This window comes from Saccopteryx bilineata, chromosome 3 (genome assembly GCF_036850765.1).
Source record: "Saccopteryx bilineata isolate mSacBil1 chromosome 3, mSacBil1_pri_phased_curated, whole genome shotgun sequence".
Classification (NCBI taxonomy): domain Eukaryota; kingdom Metazoa; phylum Chordata; class Mammalia; order Chiroptera; family Emballonuridae; genus Saccopteryx; species Saccopteryx bilineata.
In genome coordinates this window covers 78,346,344-78,367,668 of record NC_089492.1, presented here as the reverse complement: position 1 = coordinate 78,367,668, position 21,325 = coordinate 78,346,344, and positions in this window count along the sequence as shown.

The following is a 21,325-nucleotide window of genomic DNA, read 5'->3' as shown; positions in this document are numbered from 1 at the left end:
ACTTGTTGAAAATTTTACATAAAACATATACATCTAAGGAATGACAATGTCAACATGAAATGAGTTGGTTTATTGTGTGACTTATCTTGTTCTATGAATTAATTAATTAATTAATTAATTTAGTGAGAGGAGACAGACTCCTGCATGTGACCTGACCAGGATCCACCTGGCAAGCCCACTAGGGAGTAATACCCTGCCCATCTGGGGACCTTCCTCTGTTGCTTTTTTAGTGCCTTATATGGAGGCTATGGAGCCATTCTCAGTACTAAGGACAAACTTGCTTCATCGGGCCATGGCTGCAGGAGGAGAGGAGAAGGAAAGAGAAAGAGAAAGAGAGAGAAGAGAGGGGCAAGGGGTGGAGAAACCCATGGGCACTTCTCTTGTGTGCCCTGGCTGGGAATTGAACCTGGGACATCCACACCCTGGGCCCACGCTGTACCATTGTGCCAACCAGGCCAGGACCTCATGAATTTGTTTTATACTGCATTTCACAAAGAAAACTTTCAAATTATTCATGAGTTATCAATCCAAAATGCAATTAAAAATTATTCAATAAAAGCTCTTATTTAAACATTCAGAAGAGAGGATGTAGTCTTGGGTTTTGAGGCTGTGCAATTTGCTGGCCCAAAGCTAGCAACCAGCCGGGTCTCGAAGCCTCAAACTCAGGACAGTGTGTATAGGGGACAGCACAATCCAGTCTTGTTCACAGTTCATGTCTGCATTGTGTGGTTGAAAACACCAAGAAAAACCTGGAAGTGAAAGGACTTGAGGAGTCTGAAATTAGAATATAAACTGGGAGGCCCTTTGGGTCCTGACAGAGCTCATCAGAACTCCCAAAGGTTTTCATAAAGAGCCATTAACAAAGGGACTATTTAACAGTGACTATAGGATTAACGAAAACAATAAGGCTTGGTGACTCACTCACTAACAGCCCAGACAAAGCCACTTGTCATGTATTTAGATTGTTAAACATTTCCAGTGTATCAAACTCACAGAAATAGTTTTGTGTGCAGGAAGGAGTTTCAGAGAGCATCAGGCAAGGCTGCCAGTCTCTGCTCCATGGTATCATGTCAAATTCATTGTCATCTAGGATTCTTATCTTTCCTGACCAATTAGCAGCAGCGTTTGTCAACACTGGTCTATCATCATCTCTCTTAAAACCTTCACTTAGCATCCAAGTTCTCCTCTCTCATTTTTGCTTTCCCCTCCCCTCTTCTGTTCCTCTCCCTCTTCACCTCCCTCTCTTCCTACTTCATTCCCCCCTTTCTCTGCTCCTCTCATTTTTTCTTCCACAATATTGACAGGTCTTTCCTAGTCTCCTTTCCGAATTCTTCTCCATATTCCAGCCTCTAAATGTTTGAGAGCTCTAGGACTTAATCTCAGAATACCATTTCTTTGGGTGTTTAGCACGTTAAGCTTAATATATCCGAAACTGAATTCCTGATATATTCCAACACCAAAACAGCTCCTCTCTCAGTGTTTTCGGTTTCCGTAAATAGAGATCACATCTTGTGTTAGCTGTGATATTCAGTCATCAGTAACTCTTCCCATTGTCTAACACTCCACTGCAGTCTTGTATCAGCTGACACATAGATCAAATTCTTCAGCCTCGGAAATATGGATTTTCATCTGTCTAGAAGAAACATCACAACATTTTCCTTGCAGCTCACTGATCAAACACTAAGTAAATATTTTCTCTTTGGATTGTCATTATGATAGTATTTCACTCCAAACTACCATTGTTGGTATTAATCAAAATAACACACACTGCTATAATAAAAAAACACCTTAAAGTCACAGTTACATAAATCGCACACCGTATTTCTTTATTTCTCGCACAGTTTGATCTAGGTTGCAGGTTCTCCTGCCACATGAAACTATGCCATTTATCACCAATAGCCCCCAAGGTCATTGAGGGAGGAAAGAGTGAAGTAGAAAAGCAACTCAGCTCTTCAGTGGCTCACAGTTACTGGTCGAAACCAATCACAAGGTCCCCACAGACCTGCAAGGCTTGGGAAGCTCAGACAGCCGGTACATGCCCACGATCCTGCCATACATACTTTTATGACATACATACTGTTCTTCTCAAATGCAATAATTTTTATTTCTCAAGTCTTTAAATTCATATTATATTGACGAATCAACTCAGACTTAATTCTTTACCACTGCTAATAGTAGATAGCTGATTAAATTTGTCCCTGTACCCTTGTTGTTTTCAAATCCTCTGTATTTGTATGAGCACACAAATATTTTTGAAGCTTACAAATTGATATCTAAAATATTTCATCAACATTTATACTACTGCCCGAGTGTAATATATGATACACTATTAATATTGACTTTTGTCTGACCAGGTGGTGGTACTTGGTCCATCAGCCTGGAATGCTGAGGATGCAGATTCAAAACCCAAAGGTCACCGGCTTGAGCATGGGCTCATCCAGCTTTAGTGTGAGGTCACCAGCTTGTTCATTGGATCATACTGCATAGAATTTCATACCAATTTAATATTTTTTGATGGTACATTATTAATTTGGCTACCCATCATACTTCTTTGCCAGAAAATATGTAAAGAGATGGAAATTTATTTATTAATTTTTAAAACTTGTAACTTCTTGTTATATAACTTTATTTTTTAAGGTCTTTTTTTTCTGGGCTAGGTTATTATTATTACTATTAGTAAATATTTGAGCCAGGCATCATAAAATACAACAAATATTGATAAATAAGTATTGAATAGTATTGAGTATTATTTTTATATAAATACATCTCTGAAGGAGATGATTATATTGTTAATGGATCACAATCTATTGCCAGAATAGAACATTCAATATAGTCATTTGTTGTTTTTGTTAGATATTATTACTTGGAGCTTATATTTATGGATATCAGTAGATAGGACAAATAATGTAAAGAAATTGTTTCAATCTGAATTAATAATTTATTAAGAACAAGAAAGTACAATGTAGTTGCATTATTTAATCTGTAACAGCACTTATGTGATTTAACTCAAATTAGTTATTTATGAAGAGAGGCCTGTAGTCTAAGAGGGTCTTTCTGTAAACATATACATTTGTATGTCAACCAAAGAGGTATAACTTATGAGATAAAATGGCTCGTATGGACACTCAAAAAGTCTTCCATTTCCCCTCACAATCAAAAAACACCTCTGTCCTGGGATCACCCCCATATAATTAATTCAATGATGAAAAATGGAATAAAACCAGAGTATTAAAATTACCTTTCCTCTTAAATCTCTGTAAAGTGAATCTGTTTAAAAATAAGTGGAATGTTTTAATTTTTCAATAAACAAAAATATCCCAAAAGATGGAGGAAGGTTTTATTATTTATTTCAATAATCATTTATATTAATTTTTTACTGGCTTAATTGGATGACATTGGTTAATAAAATTAAACAGATTTCAGGTCTACGATTCTGTAACATATCATCTGTATATTGCACTGTGTGTTCACCACCCCAAGTCAAGTCTCCATCCATCATCATCTGTACCCCCATCTAAACACACAGAATTAATCAGAAATTACTGTTATTTGGGACATAATTATAATATTTTATCTTATGCAAAGAAGGATATTTTTATTGCTGAGACTGTCAAGTCATTCTAAACCCTGCATCACATTGTAAAGCTCATTTTCTGATTAACTTCTATGTAAGTAAATTACATCTACAAAAAGTCATTTATTTGTAATAATCAAAACATTTTGCAATGTGCAGATCACCTATTATAGCATTACTATACTAATGTTTCAGTTAAATCTCAAAAAAATTAACTTTTGGTTTTAGCCTCTGTTGTCACACAAACAAGTGTACTTAAGAGATAAATCTGTTGCCTCTCTCTTTAGCTGTTTATCTTTTACATTTTTGTGTCCATTTTCAGCAATTATAATCATTTAGAATTGGCTGGCTTCCACTGAATCAGATGATGTCATAAAGGAAAGGACCAAGCTACTAAAAAACTTGACTATTGAAAAGATGAAATGGTTCTGATGAGCATTACATGACTAAAAATAAAACAAAAGCAAAGTTATAAAGTATTCTTTATTTTTTTCTTTAAGCTACATCACAAATTGCATGTGACTTCTAAAACAGATTTAGATCTAATTTTATTCTTGACAAAGAATTAAACATATCTGTAAATATAGAAGCTGCTGTAATAAATATTTTATTGTTAAATATCATCAGCTCCCAAGATTCTCTTAGCAGAAATAATAACATTAATTTCATATTTAACTGATATCTATCTTATTCAGAGAAATGTACTCATTATTTTATTTGCTCATGGTGCTAGTAATTTATTTTCTGAATTTGCAATTTAAACATATTAAAAAGACATATTCAAATATATCTGCTTCAGAAGATAATTTATAGTTTTTTAAAATCTAGATAAGTATTCTTTTTACTCATTGTAATTATTAAAATATGCTTTTCCACATTACAATAATAGGATATTAAAGTTGGAAAGTTAAATTAATAATAATCACTAATGTGAAATATTTTATCTTTCAGAAATTGAACTTTTTAAGAAAAACCATGCCTGTCTTATATCTAAATGTTTTGTTTTTTTTTGTATTTTTTCTGAAGCTGGAAACGGGGAGAGACAGTCAGACAGACTCCCGCATGCGCCCGACCGTGATCCACCCGGCACGCCCACCAGGGGCGATGCTCTGCCCACCTGGGGGCGTCGCTCTGCCACGACCAGAGCCACTCTAGCGCCTGGGGCAGCGGCCAAGGACCCATCCCCAGCACCCAGGCCATCTTTGCTCCCATGGAGCTTCGGCTGTGGGAGGGGAAGAGAGAGACAGAGAGGAAGGAGAGGGGGAGGGGTGGAGAAGCAAATGGGCGCCTCTCCTATATGCCCTGGCCGGGAATTGAACCCGGGTCCCCCGCACGCCAGGCCGACGCTCTACCGCTGAGCCAACCGGCCAGGGCCTCTAAATGTTTTTAAATGTCAATATATAAGAGAGAAAAAAGAAAGAATGCCTCAGGTTCTAACAATCGCCTTAAAATGTAATAACTCTGATAAGTACTCTAAACTAAGATTTAAAAAAACTATGTCAATGTTATTAATATATTTATTGATTGAGAATAAGGTGTGTAATGTTGATTCAAAGTGAGCTAAAATGGGAATAGCCTTCAAATTACACACACATATGCACACACAGAGCATTTTCTAGGTATGTCCATGGCAATGGAGGTGACTCCTGGAATATCATACAACATCTCTGCTAAAATCTCCAGTCCATTTTCCACTTTCTCAAAATTAAACCTAAAGAGCTCACTATGCTCTGGCTCCACGAGGCTACTGATGTCATGTCTACCACAGCTTCACGTGTCCACTTCACAACACAGTCATAGAAGTTCCTTGATGGTAATCGATACACCCAGGGGTCCCCAAACTTTTTACACAGGGGCCAGTTCACTGTCCCTCAGACCGTTGGGGGGTGCCACATACAGTGCTCCTCTCACTGACCACCAGTGAAAGAGGTGCCCCTTTCCGGAAGTGCGGCGGGAGCTGTATAAATGGTTTCAGGGGGCCACATGCGGCCCGCGGCCGTAGTTTGGGGATGCCTGCTAGGCACTCCTGAGCTTCTCTGTTTTTATCTTTCTTTTACATTTTCCTTTATTTTATATTTTTGACAGAGAGAGACAGATAGAGGCAGACAGAGAGGACAGGAGAGAGATGAGAAGCATCAATTCTTTGTTGTTGCACATTAGTTGTTCATTGATTGCTTTCTCATATGTGCCTTGACTGGGGTGCTACAGCAGAGTGAGTGACCCCTTGCTGGAGTCAGCAACCTTGGGCTTCAAGCCAGTGACCTTTGGGCTCAAACCAGTGACCATGGGGGTCATATCTATGATCTCACACTCAAGCCAGCGACCCCACGCTCAAGCTGGTGAACCCGTGCTCAAGCCAGATGAGCCCGCATTCAAGCCAGCGACCTTAGGGTTTCGAACGTGGCTCCTCTGCGTTCCAGTCCGATGCTCTATCCACTGCACTACCACCTGGTCAGGCTCTGATGTTTTATCTTGAGCGGTCATCCCTAGATACCCTAACCACTGAGACCTTCAACTCTTCCAGCTCTTTGTCCAAATGTTACCTTATCAGTAAGGCTTCCCTGAACACTGTTTTGAAAGACTGTCAGCACTTTCTGTGCCCTTATTCATGGTTTTTGGGATTCACAGCACTTACTTACCCTCATCTGATTTACCACGTTTCTATTTGGTTACTTAATTATTGTAGGCCTTCTTCTACACACCAGATTATAAACTCTATTATGGTAGGAATTTTATTCAGTTCACTTTGCCCAGAACAGGACTTGATATATTATAACACTTTATAAATATATTTTGAATAAGTGAATGTATATGGATCTAAACAATAAGAATTTTATGTGAACAAAAAAAAAAGTATTTTAAGAGAGGGTTCCAGGATAAGTAGGTGAGATGGAAAAGGAATGGAATTGGGGTGAGTGATGAATATTGGTTTGGGATTCATTTTGAAGAGCCAGTCTGGTCCCATGGATCTGAATTATTTGGCTATAAATTGGAGAACCATTTAGGGTAGCTCTCAAGTTGAATGCTGCTCTAAGATATGTCCTTACTGTGAGGGATTCTATTTAAAATCATGACTTTAGACATAACAACAGCATTAATTTGAACATTCCTGTGACCCACAAATACAGGTGTCATTTTACAGAACAACAGCGTTTAGTATCAAACAAGAAATTTAGGAAATTAGACTATGTATTTACTTACTTTCCTTAAATATCCTGATTTTAATCCTGCATCCTAAAATAAATAAAGTAGTATAATAGTAAGCAGGGAAGATAAAATAGATATAATCATTTCATGCATCTATCTATATGTTTATCTCTATAAAGAGCTCAGCAGACTTTAAGAAAACAGAATTATGATGCTGCTGCAAACATTATTTTCTCTTTTTTAGTACACACACACAAATACAAATAAGAAAAAGATTGGTATACTTCCACCTACACACACACACACACACACACACACACACACACACACACACAAAATATGGTTAAAATTTCAGAATACAAACAGTGTTACTGTATTTACCACTCAGAATACCAGGCAAACCATACATTAAATAACATGGAAGAGAAAAACTAAAGAATAGTCACTAAAGCTAAGCACCAGCCTCAACCTCAAACTCTAAACTAATAAAGCTAGCTTTTAAGCACACCTTTGCCCAGATGGAGTTAAGGGACGATGGTGAGGAGGAAGGCCTCCTTCTGCAGGTTACACAGTGGTAGGAGTCCTCCGCACGCAGATAAGCCATCCTGAGGCCAGAAGCCCCTGCTGTAAAGGTTGTAGATTGGAGCCCTGCACTTGGGCCACAAGGAGGGTACAAGGAGGAGCAGTGGAGAAGTTAATGCTTTAGTTACTGAGGACTTTTGACAAAGGGGTGAAGCAGTGACACCTGCAGAACAAAACGTGATGGGAAGAGCAGTAATATGTACAATGGCAGCTCTGACCTCAGCCCTGCCTCTCAACGAGCCCTGGGCAAATGCCATACAAGGAAGCATGACCACTGTTCAAAAATAATGCTAACAAAGCCAACACTGCCTATATGCCACACATAACTAATACAAAGACAAAAGAAAGAACAAATGATATGCAAAACAAGAGAAAAATACACATTGTTAGCAACCCGTGAGTTACAAGCCCCTCTGGCACAATCACTGATGAAGGAAAATAGGTTTAAATATGTGAAATTTAGTGAGCCATTGATATGGTTGATAAATACCATATATCCTGGATAATATTTTTAATAATCATTCAAAATATCCATGCTAATTTCCTATATAGTTCAACTTTAAAAAACAAACAAAAAGACACCAAAGCCTGATTCTAAGGCTAGTTTTGTCTGCGTTTGGTGGTAGGAAGATTGTATTCTGAGTCTTGCTCTCCTGACCAATACATTGGGGAAAAAAAAATGTGAAGGAAAAACTCCCTCCTGTTTAACTCACAGATTTTCTGTAATAATCAAATAAATTTATGGGTTTATAATGATTCAGGTCCAAACAAGGGAAATAAAGCAATCAGAAACTTGGGAAATGATCGTATTTTAAATATGATTCTTAGGCTTCAAAACATTCCCGAAAATCATGTCAATTACTTACCTTGTTTACATTATGAAGAAAAACAGGATTTCAGCAAATATTTTGATAGTATCTTATGAGTTTTTTTTTATTTAGCTCATTTCTGGAATTAGTTTATTTTTCAAAACCACTTTATTGATTATAGCACTTTTTCTTTTTATCTGACATCATTGAGAAGCATAAAAAAATTTGTCTAAGTTATTATTTTGCTCTTTTCCTTGATATTTGAGGGCCAAGTTTTGTAGAAGACTCACTGGATATTTCCAGAAATAAACAGAACCCCAACATATGTCCATGAACATTAATCACCATGGTTACCTCACATTTGGAGACAGTAGCAAGTGTAATGTGAATACACCAAAAACACCTCTTGGAATATTTGTTTATTGACTTAGTATTGTTTTTCTAACCTATTTTTTATTTACTGTTAAAAATTTACTAACATTAATATTATAGGACATCAGGGTAAAAAGTTCCAAGAAAACAATGAAATCTGTGTTTTATAAATGCAGTCATTTTAAAAATAAAGATTGGGTTTTTAAAGGAAATAATTAAGTTTGGGGAAAATACAAATGTTATTTAAAATTTCCTCTATTTTACTGTCTGTCCACTATTCCGTATTTCCCCTTCAGCCAGAACCCAAATCTCTAGTTGGTGATAATACAGGGTGAAGTGAATTGTGAAACATGCTTCATAGATGGGAGGTGTTTACGATGTGAGGTTTTTACAGCCTTTTATGTTTCATGTAGCTGTTTCAGAATCTGATCAAAGCCATGTTTTGTTTTGTTTTGTTTTTTTATAAACAATTGCATGCACTAGTAATATTTGGGGTATTATTTCAATCCATTAATTTGCAGATCTCATAAACACTTTAACTGCTCTCTGTTGAGTACATGAGTTCTTTATCCTCCACACACAATCATGCAGAAATCAAAGGTTTCACCTGAATGACATTCCAACATCAGCTCTGAACCTGCTGATAAGTGTTCTATTGAGGCAAATCTCTCTGACAGCTTATTTGGAAGCAGCTTGGATAAGTATGAATCTCTTCTGCTGACATCCAGATGTATGTTTATTTATTCTTTTAGAGGGTTTGGATTGAGGGCTAGCTCTATTTTAAACAATTATGAAAAGTTTACAACCAACTGGATGGAACTCCAAGTCCTTAATGGTGAGCTAGAACTCAGGGATATCATGGTAAACATTCTTGGGACCAATTCCTCATAATCAAAGCCATTAGAAATCTACTGTGTTCCTGAGCACCACGGATATGACATTGGAAAGAATGTAGATTGCAGGATTTTTGTTTCTTATAATAGTTAGGTATATAAAGGATATTAACTTCAACAACATCTCGGCTTTTAGAAAGATGATGTCACTTGAATTTCATATCTTGTTTGGAGTCTAACTGAAGCTTGAAATTAAATCAGGATTTCAAGACTTTTATTCCTCATGAAAGGGGAAAAGTTTCTACAAATACCTTATGAATGGAAACAGTCAAGGTTCATGTAGCTCCATTATTAAAGTCTTTGGCAGTGTCTGTCAGCCGATTTCAATTCAAGCTGTTACATTTCTGTACTTGACGTCTACATGCTTCGCTTTTAAACACAACCTACTAATTTTTAATGATCTGGATCACTTGGCATAACAATTAGCAACTCCCCTTATACTGTGTCTAAAATAAGTCAAATGTGGCAATAATATTTCAAGACAGCTTGTCAGGTATAGGACAACATCAAATCATTTACATTAAATTATAAAAAAATAGATGTCATTTTATGATATAGCATCAAATTTTTATCTTTGACAATATTTTATATCTCATTACTGAAGGACTGGAATATTTTTGAGATATGAATAATACCTACTTGTCAAAAAATTATAAATATTGTCAAGGCAAAAGAGTGCGCATTAAATATAATTATACGTGTCCAAATATGTTCTGATCTCCTTGCTGATTAAAACATATTATGATCTAATGGCTTTGGCTTTGGATTTTTTCCTGTACTAAATTCTCTGATTTATGATAATTTCTAAAATGTGTTTATGCCTTACTGCTTTCTGATGTGAATCATTTGATGTTTATTAATGTTAGATTTTCTTTAATTAATTTTTTAATTTTTTTTTTTGTATTTTTCTGAAGCTGGAAATGAGGAGAGACAGTCAGACAGACTCTCGCATGCGCCTGACCGGGATCCACCTGGCACACCCACCAGAGGCGATGCTCTGCCCACCAGGGGGCGATGCTCTGCCCCTCCGGGGCATCGCTTTGCTGCGACCAGAGCCACTCCAGCGCCTGGGGCAGAGGCCAAGGAGCCATCCCCAGTGTCCAGGCCATCTTTGCTCCAATGGAGCCTTGGCTGCGGGAGGGGAACAGAGAGACAGAGAGGAAGGAGGGGGGAGGGGTGGAGAAGCAAATGGGCACTTCTCCTATGTGCCCTGGCCGGGAATCGAACGCGGGTCTCCCGCACGCCAGGCCGATGCTCTACCGCTGAGCCAACCGGCCAGGGCCTAGATTTTCAATTAAATACTTTCTCACAGGTATTTATCTGTAAGATTCTGTTTAGTATACACTCCCTGAGGGTTTTAAGGTATTATCAACCTATGTGTCTGATTTTATGCCAATACCATACTGTTTTGATTACTATAACTTTGTAATATAGTTTGCAATTAGGAAGGTGATACTTTCAAATTTGTTCTTCTTTCTCAAGATTGCATTGGCCATTTGGGTTTTTGTTGTTGTTGTTCCAGAGATCCCTTCATATTTAATTAATGTGGAAAAGTCACTGTCCATGTCTAGTTGGGCTCTAGATCCTTAGAATTTCCTGAGTGATAGAAGTAACTTTCTCATTCATAATGGCTTATGCTAGCAAAGTGACACAGTGTAGGTCCCTAGATAACTTATGCAAACAAGATTACTTAGGATGGAGACTGGTCAGGGTGTTAAGACCAGCTTTGTGGTTAGAGCACTGGGGTTTAGAGCTACATAATAACAGCCTCGTCCCTGCAGAGAGATGAAGGTACCAGAGATCACATTCCAAGTTGTGGCCGATTCAATGAAGAATGCCCATATAATCAAATTCCAATCCAATCAAAATTCTGAGCATTGAAGCTTGGTGAGCTTCTCTACTTGGCAGTCCTCTGCATCTTGTCACCCACTGATATACCACAATGCTTACACACCCTGAGCCCACAGAAGGAGGACCATAGAAACTTTTATGTTTGGAACACTCCTAGGCTTAGTCATGCATCTGTTCCTCTGATGGGTTCTATTTTGCATCCTTTGCTGTAATAAAACTATAATTGTAAACAGAATGCTTTCCCGTGATGTGTAAGTTGTCCTAGTGGGTTTACAAAGCTGAGCAGCTAGTGGGGAACCCCTAGTTTAGAGCCCATTGGTTAGAGCTGAGGATGGCATTGGGAGCTCTGCAGATAGTAGCTGGAATCTGAAGTGAGGGCAGTTCTTCTGCAGATAATACCTGTTTCCAGGTAGTGGATGTCAAAAGTCATGCAGATATTTTCAAAACAAAATATGCAAAAAACACTCTTTTATCAACTAAACATTTTGCAATTGCTCCCTTTTTTCTGACCTTGAGTCACCAAATATATGAGGTGGGAAAAAAAAGGTTTATGGTTATTTATATGGAAAAAGGCATGCAGGTTATGGTTATTGCAATAGCTTTATTAACTTAAAAAAATGTCATTCACAAGTATAAACCTACTTTAACCCACCTCTGTTGAGTATATATTATCATTGTGGAATCAGCCACTAATTCTTAGTACCTGAGTACTTTTTGATTTCTTTCTTATGGATTATACCCAGTTTCTGGTACAAATAAAATTAGAGTGTATATATATATATATATATATATATATATATATACACACTAGAAAGCGCAGCGGTCATACGAAATGACCACTGTTCTAGATATTATAAATTGTAATTAAAATGATTTGTGCAAAGGTGTCTGCTAATTCAAACTGAATTATCCAGGGCAGGCGGCGAGGATGCCCCTTTGCTTACTGCCCCATGAGGTTTCCCCCTTTTACTTGCTTAATTGCTTAAAGTAGAGTGCAATGAAGGAAACCACTGGTGGTACATTTCTTAAGAACCACCGCTAGCTCAATAAATAAAGGCGATTTAAATAATAAAATGTTAACTCACATGTCAAAGATCTCTTTGTACACAACATTTCTTGTGTAGATCTTTCCATCATTTTTAAGCTCGCCTTGCAGAGGACCATCAATTATTTTTAATTTTACGTTCGTTCTTTCACGAACTCTTGAACAGGCAACATAAAGTTGACCATGTCCAAATGCAGGCTCAGGTACAAAAATGCCAACACACTTAAGTGTTTGGCCCTGAGACTTATTGATGGTCATAGCAAAGGCAAGTTTTACAGGAAATTGTCTACATCTCAATTGAAACGGCAACCCTGTTTGAGATGGAGCCAAATCAATTCTTGGAATGACATGTATTTCACCTTTAGAGAAGCCAGTCAAAGACTTAGCTATTATGACATTATTTTTCAATTGGAGAACCTCTAGTCTTGTACCATTGCAAAGACCCCTTCTGGTGTTAAGATTTCTTAACAGCATAATAATTGCTCCAATCTTTAACCTCAGTTTGTGAGGTGGAATGCCAGAAGGCGGGACTATTTGAATGCCGTGGCAACTTCACCCCATTGGCTAGTACAGTTACGCAAGCAACCAATAAGCTATCGGCGACAAACAGACACTTAAGCCGCATATAATAAAGATATATATTTTAAAAAGCAAGCCTAAGGCATTCTAAGACAAAGGAAACTCACTATTATTACATAATTCTGCTTAGTAATTAAAGAAATGAAGTAAAAAAGGTTTCAATATTAGCTCATGTTGAATAACTATGAGGAAAACACACCAACCATATCATCTTAGACTCAGACTACCACTTCTTAATCAGGGCATCTAGAAAATTGTCCCAAGTTAAATTAAAACCATCAAATAAATATAAGTATTTAAAACTCTGGCTCCACAACTGAGCCCAAAGGCTGGAGTTAAGCTCAGTAAGTTAACAGACTTGCATTTCAGCCGTGATTCTCAATATGAAACGAGGGTTGGACAGATCGGTAACCAGCAATCACGCTCCCTCCTTCCGTCCACCTTCACACTCCACTGACTAGAATGCCTGGACAATTTGCAAATTGAAAGATACTTTCTGGGATTGTTGTTATTTTCTGATGACACAAAAGTACTTTCCTGTCCAAAAATAGAATTAAACAGACAACAAAAGTAATATGAAGAAAGAAAATTCAACTTTTCTGTGTAAAATAACACAAATCAATTGAATCTAACTTATTTTTTTTTCTATAAATGTTATGAAATTGTAAAGAGCTGAGGAAAAAGTAATTGGAACACCAAGAACTTCAACTGTACATAATTTGATTGAACTCTTTTAGAAGTTATGGAACAGAGGTTCAAGAAATTAGTCACTTAAATTATGTATTAAAACAATGCCAAACAGTAAAATGGCACTGGCTTTGGCTGAGGTATGAAGTTATTCAGAATGTCTTGTGAAATCTTGCTCATCACTTCCATATTAAATTTAGATTTGGACAACACTTTAAGAACAAGCTATATATAGAGCTATAGTAATATTCACAGGGCCTGGGAAGTAAATAGGTTTCTTTAGCATTTATATATATGGGAAGTTTAAAAAAAGGCATTTTATTATAAATAGAGAAAAATTTGCTATAAAAAACTAGACTTTTATTTTTTAAATCAGTAAAATACAAAAAGAACCCTGCAAAATTTATATGCCCACTAAGTGATTTAAGAATCAACTTTCTATTGCTAAATACACTCAATTGCTTTAGCTAGAGGTGTCTGGCCTTTTAAAATATAGTGAAATTTAACCCAGGCCAGGTAGCTCAGTTAATTGGAACATTGTATTCATAAGCCAAAGTTGTGAGTTCAATCACCAAAGGCCAGGGCTCATATAAGAATCAACCAATGAATGCAGAAATAATTGAAACAACCAATCAAAGTTTCTCTCTCTCTGTCTAAAATCAGTCAATCAATCAAACATCAATCAATCAATATAGTGAAAGTTAAATATTGAGCTAACCATTAAATATAAGAAGATATGTTTTGATTCTGAAGACAAGGGAAACTTTACATATATGTTATAATCTGCCTTTCCTCTAATTTTGTGACTCACTCCCATGTGGCCTCGTCCCCACTAACACAGTTTCCTTAAGCATGCCATGCACGGTCATACTTAATACTCTTGCTAATTGAACAGCCTCACGAAGATGAAATTTAATTCTTTCTTGAAACTTGACATGGGGCTCAACCTAAGTGAATAGATTTTGTGGCAGAATTTATGATCCTCAATATAGCCTTGCCTACACAAGTTCAAACCCCATCACTTGATATTAACTCCACTGATGGTTGATGGATTCAAGAAAGCAGCCAAGCAGCAGTGGACATAGGGTGACACATGCTTAGAAAAGAATGATGATTTAAAAGTTTAAGCTTTTTAAGTTACATGTCAGACCTGATTTCAAGAACTCACACACACACACACACACACACACACACACACACACACACACAAACATCCTGTTAATGATAATTAGCTTCACTGATATTAGAGGCATCTCTCCTATCCTAAGGAGAATAAAACACTTGAAGTCTGAGTCATTTGATCATTCATCAACTGTAGTTTATATCTTGTACCAGGAAACATAAAATTACTTCACACATTTTTATTCGTATGTAAAGATTTTATTTTAACTCAATTTTAATGGAGAGAAATAGGCAAGTGAAACAATGGGCTCAAAGAAGAAGTCAAGAAGTGCGGGTTTATATATAGTAAAGTAGAAATGAGTGCAAATAGACATGAGGCTGTCTTTCTCGAGGAGAGGGCAGAAGACAATTGAATGTCCATCAGAAATAATTTACTTACGTGTCCATAAAAGAGAATTATTTTGCATTTCTATAAGATATATGCAGCATGAAGTGCTGTAAATTACCCACCAGTGTGGAAGAATCAAATCAACTATAAGGATGTGTTCGAAGCAATACAGTTTTCCATTACAGATATCTAGTAATTTTTTTGTTTATTTCAATTTTTACTACATTCACCCCTTTGTGATTCAAACATTATTTCAATAAAAGCTTACTCTTGATCAAAAGTTTAGGTTGGACTTTATGACTTACATAGATGGAGGCAGAATGTTTATTTATGGATGAGTCTTCTTAAATTTGCTGGAGGTCTTTTTGTTATACCACTTTTTATTTTTCAGTTACACTTGACATTGAATATTGTATTAGTTTCAGGTGTACAACCCAGTGATTAGACTTTATATAACTTACTAAGTAATCATCAGAATAAATCTCATACCCTTCTGACAACATACATAATTATTACTGTTTTATTGACTATATTCCTTATTCTGTACTTTACATCCCCAAGGCTACCCTGTAATATCCAATTTATTGTTCTTAATTGCTTCACCTTTTTCACCCATGCGCCCAAACTCCCTTCCATCTGGCAAACATCAACATCAAAATGTTCTCTGTTTCTATAAGTCTGTTTCTGTTTTTCTTGTTCATTTATTTTGTTTTTTAGATTCAATTGTTGATATATTTGTACTTATTGCCATTTTATTGTTCATATTTTTGAACTTTTTTTCTTCTTTTTCTTAAAGAAGACCCTTTAACATTTCATATAGTACTTTTTAAATTTAAATTTACTTATTTTTTATTTTAAATATTGTGTTTGTTCCGTTTTGGTTTTTTTTTACTTTAAAATTAGATATATGCAGTGTGCATAGGGATTTGTTCATAGTTTTTAAATTTTATTAATTAATTTTAATGGGGTGACATTGATAAATCAGAGTACATATGTTCAGGGAAAACATCTCTAGGTTATTTTGACATTTGATTATGCTACATTCCCATCACCCAAAGTCCAATTGTCTTCTGTCACCTTCTAACTGGTTTTCTTTGTGCCCCACCCCTCCCCCAACCACCTCCCTCTTCTCCCCCCACCCCATAACACCCACAATCTTGTCCATGTCTCTGAGTCTCATTTTTATGTCCCACCTATGTATGGAATCATATAGTTCTTAGTTTTTTCTGCATATAATACTTTTGATCAAGAGTTTAGCTTTCTTTTATCTGTGAAGTTCTTTATCTGTCCTTTGATCTAAATGAAAGCTTTGCTGGATACAGCAATCTTGCTTGTAATTCCTTGCTTTTCATCATTTTGAATATTTCATGTCAATCCCTTCTGGCTTGCAAAGTTTCTGTTGAGAAATCATCTGACAGTCTTGTGAGAGCTCCCTTGTAGGTAACTAACTGCTTTTCTCCTGCTGCTTTTAAAGTTCTCTCGTTGTTTCTATTTATTTGCATTTTAACTGTGATGTGCCTTGGTGTGGGCCTCTTTGGATTCATCTTATATAGGACTATTTGCACCTCCTAAACGTGTACATCTATATTTTTCACCAGGTTAGGGAAGTTCTCCATTGTAAGTTTTTCAAATAGGTTTTCAATTTCTTGCTCTCTCCCTTCTTGCACCCACATGATGCAAAAGCGGTATGCTTGAAGTTGTCTCAAAGACTTCTAGCTTCATTTGTTTTTCTTTTTGGTGTTTTGTTAGGGTATTTTTTGCTTCTTTATCTTCCATATTGCTGGTTTGATTCACAGCTTCTTCTACTCTACTGTTAATTTTCTCTAAATTATTTTTTTTATTTCAATTAGTGTAAACTTCATTTATAACTAGTTCTTTTTTATGGTTTCCATGTCTTTTTTTATGCTGTTGATGCTATCTCTAAATTCATGGAACATCTTCATAATCAGTGCTTTAAACTCCACCTCTATTAGATTGCTCGTCTCCATTTTGTTTAGTTCTTTTTCCGAAGTTTTATTATGTTCTTTCATTTGGGATATGTTTCATTGTCTCCTCTTTTTGGCAGCTCCTCTGTTTTTGTTTCTATGTATTAGGCAGAGCTGCTACATCTCCCGGGCTTAGTAGTGTCCTTTTGTAGTAGGTGTCCTGTAGGGTTCACTGGCACAGCCTCCTTATTCACTAGAGCTGGGCACACAAGGTGTACCCTCCCCTGCCTGTCTTGCTCTGTAACCCTAGTGTTGTAGTTGAGTCTTGGTTGCTTTTGGCACATCAGTGGAGGGATATACACCCAGGTCAATTAGCTGCAAGAACTGCCTGCCAGCTCCCTGGAGAGTCAGCTGTGAAGGTACAAGTCCTAATCTAGGCCTTTCTGCAGAATCCCCATAGAACTGTGAGAGAAAAACAAAGTCAGGTGAAAGAGACATAAGGTGCTATGATTAATTTATTCCTGCTGATTTACAAATGGAAAAGCCTGGTGAGAGCTTATGACAACACCAGAGACACTGACAAGGAAATCTGGTAGCTTCTGGGACATGCTAGAGAGAATAAAGCCATTTCAAAAAACATCTTAGTAAAAGGCAAAAATTTATGTAATCTGAAGAAAACCAGATTGGAGTAAAGGAAATGAGCAATAAAAGGACCCTTGCCCCACAAAAAAGAGGGAGAGGGAAGCAGGACTCATGGATACAGACAACAGTGTGGTGATTGCTGATGGACGGGAGGTGGAAAAGAGTATAGAAAGAATAAATGTTTATGGACAAAGATTTGACTTGTAGGGGGTGAAAAAACAATAAAGTGCACAAAAATGTGTTGTAGAATTGGGCACCTGATACCTATATAAGTATGTTAACCAATGGTCACCCCAATAAATTCAATTTAAAAATTTAACAAAAACATTATAAAAATTAGGGCAAAATTGTCTCCAATTATAGAAGTCTTATTTCAAAGAACATAGTGACTCTGTAATCTGACTTACATAAGTGGAAGAATATAAATTTTACAGAGGGAAAATTCATGTATAACATACAATAAACCTGAGAAATTATATATACCTATATATCAGATAAAATAGAATATAATATATTAGGCATATAACAAGAATAATAAGACTATTAAGTAAAGAGATGCTGCAATCCTTTAATAGGTATAAGATATTTGTGATTTTATTAAATTCTATAAGTAAATTAATGTGTATTCCCCAATTGAACACCACTAGCATAGAAGATGCTAGATTCAAAGTAAAGAAGTAAATTTATTAACAAGTTATCATATTGAAGACTGGAAATAATGACTGAGAATTATATTCTCTGTTGCCTTTCATTGTGAGGCAAAACATCACTGGTTCTTGTAAATGCAGTAAAATTTGACAGAATTTTCAGGTGACTCTCTCTATGTTTTCTTCAAGTTTCAAGATATAAAAAATGAGGGCACTGCCAAATCTCTGAGGATGTCTCAGAAAGCATAGATTTTAAAATATTGACATTAATAACATTTTCCCCATTGAGCTTTAACTTCAGGAAAGTTAAGCACGTCTTCTGATCACTACCTCTTCTATCCCAGTCCGTCTGCAGTAATGTCAGGTAAGGACATGACTTTCTAATAGCCTTATGGCAGGGGTCAGGAACCTATGGCTCGTGAGCTAGATGTGGCTCTTTTGATGGCTGCATCTGGATTGCAGACAAATATTTAATAAAAAAATAATGTTAAAAATATAAAACATTCTCATGTATTACAATCCATCATTTCCTACTGCTCATGTTCATGGTTGCAGGTGGCTGGAGCCAATCACAACTGTCTTCTGGGACAAGACCAAATTTTTATTGGATAATGCATAATGCACATGGGTCATTATATGGCTCTCACAGAATTACATTTTAAAATATGTGGCGTTCATGGCTCTCTCAGCCAAAAAGTTTTCCGACCTCTGCCTTAGGTGAGAGAGTAAAACCTTCGTGTGATTTTTCAGGGACCATTGGTGATATCTAAAAGTCAGTTTTTCATACAAAAATAGTCTGTATATTATTTTATTTTACTATGAGGATCTGATTGGGAAAAGTACCCTGCCCTCTATACCAACCTCCCCCCAAAATAATTATCAAGGAGATTTGACACTTGATTAAAATAGATTGATCATGAGTCCTTAAGAAACAATACAGGGTTATCCCTTTATTTCAAGTAACAATAAAACATTTGATAATTAACATATAAAGGAACACAAATACAAGAACATTAGCTCTTTCAGGATGGAGACATCTTTGCTTCCTTAAATTCTCAAGAGCATGATAGAGTGAATGTAAAAAAAAGAAAAGAAAAGAAAAGAACTACAGGGAAACAATCTACACAGATTGCAAAGAATAAAAAAAATATTTTGCAGTATAAAGCCAAAAGACAATAAAACATGAAAAGAATCTACCAAAATTGGTTAAACTTTGCTAAGATTTTAACATATTTCATATCATTTTAGATGCAGACACTATGCAAATAAAATTTATGTTATTCTTTGTATGCTTATTTATATTCTGTAAACAAACTTGAAAACTTTCTTTAAAATACATCTCAGAGGTCTGTGAGGTTAGACTGATTTCACAATAATACCAAAGATTACAATATGTGATATGTATATTGTTTTTTTGGGGTTTTTTAGTTTTTTTTTTCTGAAGTTGGAAACAAGGAGGCATGCGCCCGACTGGGATCCACCTGGCACACCCACCAGGGGGCGATGCTCTGCCCATCTGGGGCGTCGCTCTGTTGCAACCAGGGCCATTCTAGCACCTAAGGCAGAAGCCACAGAGCCATCCTCAGCGCCTGGGCCAACTTTGCTCCAATGGAGCCCTGGCTGTGGGAGGGGAAGAGAGAGACAGAGAGGAAGGGGAGGGGGAGAAGTGGAAAAGCAGATGGGCGCTTCTCCTGTGTGCCCTGGCTGGGAATTGAACCTGGGACTCCTGCAAGCCAGGCCAGGTTATTTATTTATTTATTAATTTTTTAGAGAGGAGAGAGAGAGGGAGAGAGAGAGACAAAGAGAGAGAAAGACAGAGGGGAGGAGCTGGAAGCATCAACTCCTATATGTGCCTTGACCAGGCAAACCCAGGGTTTCGAACCGGCAGCCTCAGCATTTCCAGGTTGACACTTTATCCACTGCGCCACTACAGGTCAGGCCAACTTAAAAATTACCTTGGTTAATCTAGTACATTCAAAATTATTTGAGATATTACCATTTCAACACACATTTGCTAATGATACAAATTTTTCTATAAATGCACTTTATTCAAAACGCTTCTATTGCATAATTAGAAGGCATATTTAGCCCATGGTGCTTATGAAAAATACCCATCATATAAATAAATTTGCAAAGTCAATCCTTGCTGCCAAACCAATCTTATTCAGTTAGGGAAACCCTAAAACCACTGTTTTAAATTTAAATAGTTATGTTAATATTTAATTTTAGGACTATTATAAAATGTACTAAAAATAAATTAAAGAAGTTTTTGTGACATACTATTAAAAGTAGTCAAGGCAACATAAATATGATAAAAATTAGGCTTACTGTATAATTTATCACTCTAATCAAAACAATTGTAAGAGGGGAATAAGAATTAATAAATGATGTGAAACATTGATTGGAAGAAATAGTAAGTGATATTTGATATAAAACAAAACTACAAAACTGTTCTGCTTAAACTAAGCTACATGATGATTTGTTCATTTCTATGACAAATAAAAAAGAACAAAAAGTAGCCCTGGCCAGTTGGCTCAGTGGTAGAGTGTCGGCCTGGCATGCAGGAATCCCGAGTTCGATTCCCAGCCAGGGCACACAGGAGAAGTGCCCATCTGCTTCTCCACCCCTCCCTCTCTCCTTCCTCTCTGTCTCTCTCTTCCCTTCCCGCAGCCAAGGCTCCATTGGAACAAAGATGGCCTGGGCACTGAGGATGGCTCTGTGGCCTCTGCCTCAGGTGCTAGAATGGCTCTGATTGCAGCAGAGCGATGCCCCAAGATGGGCAGAGCATCGCCTCCTGGTGGGTGTGCTGGGTGGATCCCGGTTGGGCGCATGCGGGAGTCTGTCTGACTGCCTCCCCGTTTCCAACTTCAGAAAAATTAAAAAAAAAAGTTAATGGGAAATTCTATGGCTTCTTAGATAGGTAAAAATATGTTATACAGTGGTACCTTGAAATACAAGCAGATCAACATACAAATTTTTTAAGATACGAGCTGTGACTCAGTCCATATTTTTTTGGCGATCCTAGCGAAATTCCGAGACTGAGTTGTGATTTGAGAAGCTGC